We start from the raw sequence: 8,142 nt of genomic DNA, 5'->3' as shown, positions 1-8,142 counted from the left end.
GGCACTGTGGAAGACAAGAGTCTGGCTCGGGCCAGGACTTTTCAGCTCACCCTGATGGCTTGGGATATGTAGGTTTTTTTTTTTTTTTTTTAAATCTTCTTGAAGGAGAGTCTTTTCTTTCCAATCAAAAGACCAGCAGGGCCTGGTCAAAGGGGGCGGGGGTGGTCTATATGAAATACTCTAAAGACTTAGGGCCAGGTGGCTTGGGTAAAGGTAAGTACCCCTCCTTTGAGTGACCCGGAGTACCGTTTTCTTTGCCCATCAGGGCTTCTTCACAGTCACAGATTCCACCATTAACATCAGAAATTGACTCTCTGGGTTTCTGACCCCTGTCCTTTCCAGCCGCAAGAAGGAAAAGGTTAAAAGATGCCCAGTGGCTTGAATTTAAGATCATAGAAGAGAGACGATTAAAATGGCCCCATCTGCCCCCAAGTCTCAAGGGAGGACAGCCGGCATCAGCGGTGAGGGAAAGCCTGCACTAGCCACACCCGAGATAACATTCTGTGTGTGTGTGTGTGTGCGCGCGCGCGCGCGCGACAGCTATGAGCTTTAGGCATTCATTTCAGCGACAAATTCTGAAGCCTTAGCCCCTCTGCCCGCCGCTCCTTTCTTCTTTGCCCCATGCGGTTCCCAGACAATGTCTTGACAATTAATATTGTCTGAGCAGGTAAGAAGTAGGAAGAGGAGGGGACTCCTACTCACTAAAGTGCTGGGAGCTGCGAATTCTATCTGTTATTAAAGAGGTGTCCTTGGGGCTAGCTCCTTGTAGCTTTTCTCATTCAAACCTTTCAGCCCCTCCCAGGGGTGGCCACCGTGTTCCCTGCCGACTTTAAAGCCTGCCGAAATTCAAGCCAGCTCCAGTCCTAAAGTAAAGACTGATTGCGCTTTTAAAGAGAAGGGAAGGAAGTGCCCAGACCCCCCCCCCCCAAGCCTCCTTACCCCCACCAAGGGAATATGCACCTTGTGAAACTCGGGGAAAAGATAACCCAGAGTTTGGGTCAAGGGACAATGCATGCAAATCACAGATCCTTCTGGAATGCACATACTTTATTCTCTATTTGGATAGCCATTTCTCACCTAGTTCCCACATTTTTTTAAGTCCCATGTTTTCTTTCTCTCTCTTCCCCTACTGACCTCCCAATTTCTACCTTTTTCCATATGTGTGTGTGTATATATATATATATATGTGTGTGTGTGTGTGTGTGTGTGTGTGTGTGTGTTTTCAGGATAACTGGGAAAGATCAGCCCCTAAGGTCATTCATTCAGGAATCTATAAAAAGTTGTGGTTTTCCATGGTTCCTTGTCTTACCCGTTTCTCTGGAAAACGCATTGAGTCATTTCATAGGAATGGGGAGTAGTCTTCCAGGGGACACCCACATCCCAAAGCAGAAGAACAGACCCCTCTCTCCCCAGCCATGATCACACAGAACTGGGATCATTTCATTGCACCTCCATAGTCTTTTGTTGTTGTTGTTGTTGTTTACATTATATAAAGTGTTTCCTCTCCTAGGGTTTATCTTTCCTTTGAAGTCTATGGTGCTTAACACGGAAAAGGGACAAAAAGAAGAAAGTAAGCAACTGGAGAGAAGATCCAGGGACAGGGAGGAGAGGCCACATCTGTAGCCTGCACATCCTTAGGCAGGCCTTCTTGTGGCCGGTTTTACATTCCTCTCTCTTCCTCTTCTCACCATTTCTCTTATGTGTGAGCCTCCAGGACTCCTGCTTAGTGCTTGGCTCTGGGTAATAAATGAGACGGGAGAAACACTAATGTGTCTCAGTCAACACTACCTCACTCCCTCAGCCCACAGGCAAGCACCCGAAGACCAGGGCCCATACCTTCTGCTGATGGAGGAGTGGAAGCAGAAACCTTAAGGGAGTCTTTTTTTCTGGCTCCTTGTTTTGTATGAACCGTAAGGCAGCAAAACCTCCCTTTGGGAACAACTGGGGAAAGTGCTTGACTCACTAACATTCTGACACATGTGTTATCCAGGATGTTTCTCTATAATACATATGTTCACATCTGGCAAGCCATCTTCCCTCTGTGCACGAAGTTGATTTGGTTGTTTGGTTTTTTTTTTTTCTTTCTTTCTTTTTCTCCCCTTCCCCCAGCCTGGGCATTAAAATTCCATTTGAGTGCTGTCTTTAAATTGCTTTGATGCTAGGTGGGTTCCAACTCTGACCTGTCCTGATGGCAAGTGATGGCTGTAACAAGCCCAGGATCAATATTCATAGCGGGTGTCCTGGACTGATAACGCTATCCAAGACAATGTTCGCTATCAGTGTGGACAGCTGAGATATTGCGCCATTAGGGATGTTGTGTTAAATAACCTGATCCATTTCTGGGGCTATTTAATGAATTTCACAGCTTAGATAGTATCTTTAAGGAGATGGCAAAAGGCTATTCCAGAGGCACTGATGCAAATCAATGGTGCCAGGCTTCTCAAGCGATTGTCCAAACAAAGTGGCCTGTAATTCCGGCACAGCCTTGAGAAGCTGCCACCCACCCTGGGAGCAGGTTTAACAATGGAGAGAAAGAATGTGCAGTTTATGCAGAGGGAGGGTGGGTAATACTATGAGCTGCATTAAAGTCCCTAAGATAAAATCATATGTTCCTGAAATAAATACAAGTGGAGTTCTCTGTTGAGCCAGCCCACAGGTTAGGATATACATGCCAAAGAGACAGCTTCATCAGGCACAGCTGAAGGCCAAAGGGAGGCATTGACCATGGAGACAAGCATGGATACGTTCCTCTATTTGGCACTCAGATGCCTTTCCCCAACATGTGCTTTTTTAACTCAAATCACTCTATGAAGAGGGAAGGAAAAAAAAAAAAGACACTGAATTTTAAAAGGAAGCTATTGGCAACAGCATCATTAATGGTTTGTTGACCTGATCCCAGGCCCTCATGTCCTTCATTTATAGTTAAACACTATTGTTTACCTCCTCACTGGGGCTTTGAACTCTGAACAACAAGAAAAGCAAGTTACCACTTTAAAAAAAAGTAAGCAAATAAAGCTGAAAAACAACAAAAAATAACCACAAAATGCAAAACCATCTTGGAGACTTGATTTGTGAAAGATAGATTCGAAATGTATCCTTCCTGGCTTGGGATCTTCGCTCTCGGCTCAGCTGTTAGAGAGCTCGCCTTGCACATAGGAAGGTCTGGTTCGTTACTTGGTACCAGGTAACTTGATGGTTCACATCTGTAATCCCAGCACTTGGGAAGTAGAAGCAGAAGGAGCAGGAGGCCAGAGTCACCCTTGGCTACTTATGGGGTTCAAAGTAGGCTGGGCTATGTACAACTCTGCCCCAAAATATGAATTTTTTAAAAAGAACAAAAAAATAATTAATCAAAATGAAAGTACAGCCTGCCCACCTTCCTTTAAACTGAAAAAAAAAATGCTTACATATTTCATTTTAAGCAATAAAAGTGTGTCTTTTGGAAATCCTTAGGTTGAAAAAAAAATAAAAGAAAAACTTGTTTTTGAGACAGTGTTGGGCTTCCTATGTAGTAGCACAGCCTAGTCTGGGGCTCATGGTCCCCCTGCCTCCTTCTTGTTCTGAACACTGGGATTAAAGAAGCAACATCTTTATCTTAAAAACTTAGAGGAAACAACAAACTTTATTAAGCAATTGAGGGTTACATTACTGAGCTGAACACATATTGATTGGTCCTGATAATAATAATTAGTATTAACTGTATCCACTCTTGGTTTGATGCTTGCCCTGGGTCAGGCTGGCAACCAATTCAAAATGCTGGAAAAGAGGGGTGAGTCGGAACACCCCATGGGGTGGGAACCCAGACAAGGGAGTAAAAGGAGAAAGGAAACTGGTTATAGGCTTTCATCTCTGCGTCCTGGTTTTTGTCCCTGTTGCTTCCCAAGCAGTGACAGCTGCCTCAGGCTCCTGCTACCTTACTTTCTCTTCCATGAGACTGTGCCCTCAAACTGTGAGTCCAAACAAGCCATTTTTTTTCGTAAATTTGCTTCTTATTAAGTATTTGGTTACAGCAAGGAGAAGAGAAATTATAACTATTCCTATGATGCGTCCATGGCTATCTTGGTTCATGTGGTGTAGACTAAATATTCTGGCATCAAATCAAGCTTCTTCGAAATCCCTGGCCCAGATATCATATGAGCCATATGTTGGCTCCCTGTCTATGCATGCCCTCCTGAAAGTCTTCCCCTCGGTGGAACAGACAGTAGGGAGGTGGGCATTTGTACTATGTGACAGCCCATTCCTGGTCTGCCTAATAACTAAATTGAGTTTTATCAGCTCTAACGAATGAGCTGAAATACCCAGTGACCTCAGTCTCCCAAGTGCTGGGATTACAAGTGCGCACCCTGTGTCTATGTTGATTTTGTGAAATGCCAGCATTGTTTCACATTCTCCCTCTAAATTTTGTTCTTTTGTTTTTGAGACAGGGTCTTTCTGTGTAGTACTGGTAGCTTTCCTGGAACTCCGTGTAGATCAGGCTGACTTTGAACTCATAGAGATCCACCTGCCTCTGCCTCCCAACTCCTGGGATTAGAGGTACACAACACAACACCCTCCCTTCCCTCTAAATTGGCCAGAGTCAAAGAATCCTGCCTGGTGCAGCCTTTGTCACAGTGTCTTGTCCTTATACTGTCTTAAAATCATTTGTCTTTGAACCGATCAATGTCCTTGTCTTCAGTAGGTTGAAGAATCAAGAGGAATAAATGGTAGCCAGATAAACATAACTCCAGTGCTTCCCAGTTGGATGAAAATGGACTGGAATGCCAGGCCTTAAGAAGTGGTACTAGGGTAGGTTGTGGGGTGAGAAGCCAGAGAGATGACTCAGGAGTTAAGAGCATTTGCCGATCTTGCAGAGGGCCCTAGTTTGATCCTCAGGACCCACATGATGGCTTACAACCACCTGTAACTCCAGTTCCACTGTATACGACCCCACCTTGTGTGGCTTCCTCGGACACTGTGCACATGTGGTACAAATACATACACACAGAAAAAAATGCTCAGACACATAAAATAAAAATAAATAATTCTTTAAGAAAAAAAGGGTGGAGCTAGAGAAATGGCTTAGCATTAAGAACACTTGCTGCTCTTGGAGAGGACACGGGTTCAATTCCCAGGACCTACAGGGCAGCCCACCACAGTCATTAGCTGTGTTCCTGGGATCCCATGCCTCTTCCAACCTCCAAGGGCTTCTGCACACACAGTGTGTATATATCCATGTATGCAAAAACACTCATTTGTGTAAAATAAAATACACATTTTTAAAGAGGAAAATGGTAGCACATGCTAAAAATAAGAGCTTTTTTTTTTTTTGGTATAAATGTGAGTTTATAAGCGACCCAACGTTGGTCAAATGCCATGTCTCTATAGAACATTCTTCAAGGCAAGTCATCCATAGGAGGCAACCATGCTGTTTCAAAACAGAACCACAGGTGCAGAAAGCATCCCATTGGTAGTGGGTGACTGTATTTCTGTAGTCTTCCTCTTCCTCTTGTCATCTTCCTCAAGTCTTCCTCTTGTCACGATTGCTCTGCTCTTTGCTGTGGAAGCCCACAACCACAATGCCTGCCTGGAGCAACTTGAGGAAAAGTTTATTTTGGCTCTCCCAGTTTCAGGGGTTTTCAGTCTTTGTGGGAGGGAAGGCCTGACAAAGCCTTCATATTAGAAATGTGTATCAGACACTGTTCTCATCACACTTGCCTAGGGAAGCAGAGGAGGAGGGTTGGGTATAGCCTTCAAAGACCCATCTTAGTGACTAAGTAGACCCAGTCTCCTAAAGTTTCACACACACACACACACACACACACCCTGCCACCACCAGCAGCTAGGAAACAAGTGTTCAAAACATGAGCCTGTCTGAGACCCTGCAGAGTCAAACTGTGGCATCCCTGACTCCACATGGTCATGATGAGGTTGAACACAAATGTTCTTCCTATAGCCATGGTAGGGCATGTGAGTGAGCCTGGATCTTCAAAGTACTGTTTCCTTCTGAATATAGAGAGTGAGAGCCCTGAGAGTAGAACTGTCAGACCCAGCTGTGAAAAGATTCTTCACCAGGCAGATAATCTGACATTCTGTTCCCTGGAGCTCGTAACAAGCTATCGATGAAGCTTTTAATTAAATACTAGGATGTCAATTAATTCCTTTGAAATTTAAGGTTCTAGAACTTTTTTTCTGTCTCTGGCCACCAAAGACTACTCCTGGCTAATAGGAGTATGTTTATACAACTTGGAGAGCTTATGAAAACTCAGGCTGTCATACAAACATTCATTGTTGTAAGCAAGGATTAACGGATTCATGTGTGAGCTGAAATTCAGCTATGGTTGCAGACTTGCTATTGGAAAAAAACCTAAGCCCAAAGCCTCTGCTAATAGTGTGTGCATCCCTACACACTCCAGGGTTACTGGACCACTGGAGCTCTGGCCCAAAAGGTGCAAACAATAGTCTTTTGGAGTTAGGAGCCTGGGGAAGGCTTTGTTTCCTTTTGCCCACCCTCTCTGTCTGAAATGCAGAAGCCACCCCAGGAGTGCAGCAGGCAACCTGCAAGCATGAGGGTCAAACCTCTTGCTGGACCTGCAGGTGATGAAGGAGCCTCCTGCCTGCTGCTAGGAGAACTAGTTGTACTAGCCAGAGTTGACTTTTTTTTTGGTTCCCTGCACAGGAGTAAAACTAACCCTGCCTGGTTATTGCATGCAGCAGGATGTGACTCTGAGTTAGACAATGCCCTTTGCCCATCATATCCAAGCAAACATCTTGGATTTTTGGATTTAGTGGACAATACCTGGAGACTTGTTGCCATGGACCAATCAGAACTGGGTTGCTATGCCAGACCCAGATCTCTGGATCCATTCCCTACCTTTGTTGTAACAGTGTGCATACAGTGGCTTTAGATGAAAGATTTATTATTTGGTGCACATCTAGATATTAGAAATCCCCAAACCAAGGTGTCAGCAGAGCTGCTTTTGCTTTCCAAAAAGAGGATTTGAGACATTCATTTTGTCCCTTTAAGCATCCAGGGGCCTCCTATTTCTCTTGGTCCATGCCCCTTTCTTACTTAAGGTTGGGATTGTATTGTGTGTATGAGTATGCATGCACGTGTACACACACACACACACACACACACACACACACACACCATTGCTGTTGGCATGTTTTCTCTGCTTCTAACTCCCCTGACTCATTTTCTTTAACATTTGTGGTTCTGTTGCATTCAGCGGATCAGCCAGGCTAATCTATGATAGGTGCAATCTCATCTGCAAAAGCTCCCTTTCAGCATATACACTAATGTGCAGCTGGTCTTTGCTCCTCTATGGGTTCTTCTTTATCCCACCTTTTATCCCCCTGGTTTTACTCCTTATCACTAGATAGGAGAGAAAGAAGGATAGAGGGGAGAGAGATAGAAATCCTTAAGACTAATTTGTTTTTTCTGTTTCTTCTTTCACCACGACTACTAACAAACTGCAACCAAAACCCCTCAACTATCATTAACCACCAACCCCACCTATCGGGGCCCTAACATTTATATATCCTCTGAAAATTTTCCAGAATTCCAAATGTCACACAATCACAGAAACCATGCGTCAGGGAGTGCAAGAGGCAAATCATAGTCAGCTGCTGCAGACAGCCCAAAGCAGCCCCACATCCCTACACCTGGGACTGAAATGAAAGCACATTCTTACAATATTTGTGGTGTGTGTGTGTGTGTGTGTGTGTGTGTGTGAGTGTGTGTGTGTGTGTGATTTTTTTTAAGAAACAAAAATTCAATATAAACTTCCATTGCTTCTCTATCCTCTTTCTTTCTGAGCTGATAGCCCTCCAGCAAACATGGTTAATGTTCCCAAGACCCCTTGGACAGTCTGCAAGAAATGTGGGAAGCACCAACCCCACAAGGTGACACGGTACAAGAAGGGCAAGGATTCTTTGTATGCCTAGGGAAAGCAGGGTTCTGACAAGAAACAGAGTGGCTGTGGTGAGCACACTAAGCCTATTTTCCACAAAAAGGTTAAAACTACAAAGAAGATTGTGCTGCTGAGACTGGAGGGCGTTGAGCCCAATTGCAGATCTAAAAGGATGCTGGCTAGTAAGAGATGCAAACATTTTGAACTAGGAGGAGATAAGAAGAGAAAGGGCCAAGTGATCCAGTTCTAA

General features: G+C 44.4%; 1 pseudogene; it reads left to right on the top strand.

The window, feature by feature from the left end:
* Window positions 1–7,818: 7,818 nt before the first annotated feature.
* On the top strand, window positions 7,819–8,142 carry LOC127679029 (60S ribosomal protein L36a-like; annotated as a pseudogene).

The sequence above is a fragment of the Apodemus sylvaticus genome, chromosome 1 (genome assembly GCF_947179515.1).
Source record: "Apodemus sylvaticus chromosome 1, mApoSyl1.1, whole genome shotgun sequence".
NCBI classification, from domain to species: domain Eukaryota; kingdom Metazoa; phylum Chordata; class Mammalia; order Rodentia; family Muridae; genus Apodemus; species Apodemus sylvaticus.
Note: the sequence above shows the minus strand (reverse complement) of the source record. Positions and strands in the feature narration are given on the sequence as shown.